This window comes from Lycium ferocissimum, chromosome 1 (genome assembly GCF_029784015.1).
Source record: "Lycium ferocissimum isolate CSIRO_LF1 chromosome 1, AGI_CSIRO_Lferr_CH_V1, whole genome shotgun sequence".
Classification (NCBI taxonomy): domain Eukaryota; kingdom Viridiplantae; phylum Streptophyta; class Magnoliopsida; order Solanales; family Solanaceae; genus Lycium; species Lycium ferocissimum.
The window spans coordinates 54,892,828-54,894,362 of record NC_081342.1 but is presented as its reverse complement, the minus strand read 5'-3'; positions in this window follow the sequence as shown (position 1 = coordinate 54,894,362).

Below are 1,535 nucleotides of genomic sequence, written 5' to 3'. Positions count from 1 at the left end.
AAATTAAAGACCACCCCAAATAAGGGGCATTCCTGCGAATTGCTCAATATGTATTACTCATATACACTTCCACTGTAGCTGAAAACTCCTTTTTGACTTACACAACAATTAATTTCCATTACTTAAGTACTGTTAGTTTCATTAGAAGTACTGTGAATATAATTCATAAATGCTTCCACATAAAGAAAAAGCAAATGATGAAAACCTATTAGTTCATTGTATTTCTTTTACTAACTGGAAATTACGAGGAAAAATATGTCAATAATATTAAATAAGTAAAATCAAAATTCATAGAAAGTGAATTTTGTAATAAGATAAAAACAATATTGACTGTCTGTATTAGTTTTCTGATTCCAACCTTTTTTGGATAAATTTATATTTTCATTCTGATGGTCCGTAATTTTTCTATTATAGCCAATGCAGGAAAATCAGCTTCAAGGGTTTAGAAATCAAGAAAGCATACACGTAATGACTGTCTTATCTTTTTTTTTTCTTTTTTTTAAAAAATTAATCATGATCAAATTCAATTATATTTTTCCAAAAATAATTGAAGATTCATTTTCAGTTAAAAATGTGTAGAATACAATTTGGTGGATTATAAAAATGACTTTTTATAAAGTAGAAGAAAAAGTTGTGAACAATATAAATAACTTTTTGCCGATACGTCAAAATTTATGACCAATTTAAAACGATAGGTGGAATGAGTAGTACCAAGTCTCGCTCATCCATCATAATTTGAGAACAATTGTGCAACAAATTCAACTTTTATTTATGAGGCAAAACTCGTGAGCTATTGAGCAGGTTCATCATCTCTGACTTAAAATATTTCAAACACCTGTCTCATAGGCAAAACTAATTTATACCCACAACTTATGTCCAATGGGCAACAATACTTTCGCCCAACGGATTTTCTTAAGCAGATATCATTTTTAATTTCTTTTATTAAGTGGGGCCAAAAGCTCAAGACCACCCGTTATGGAGGTCATTCTTACAAATCACTCCTGACCAATCACCATTGAAATAAAGTGTTGAAAATCTTACGGAAAATACTTGATCACGAACCTTGTCAGAAAATATTTGATCACGAACCTTGCACAAAATTCTTGAAGGCTTGAGGCGTAATTAAAACAACGTCGCCAAGGATATTTCACCCGTGTGGGTGTATTCCCAAAGTTGAATAAGCTCTTCTTACAGTACCAATTAGAGTCGAATCTAACAAAGATTTCACAAAATAAAAAACCCAACACACTATAATCTAAAAGGAAAAAATATGTTTTTGTATATGTCACGCCCATGAGAAAAAGACTACGAGTATATACAGTAGTAGAACCCAAGTGGTTGCAGTCAAGTAATTGCCCAAAAGATGATTACCAAAAAACGGTAGCATAATAATGATAGCTATTCAATGTATTAAATTGATAAATGAGTAAATACTCATTTAACACAAATCAAAAAAACGGACAATGGCCGAAAGGAATAGTCAAATATAGCTATTTAAGCAGTATATTGAAAACCAATTAATAAGATATAATAGC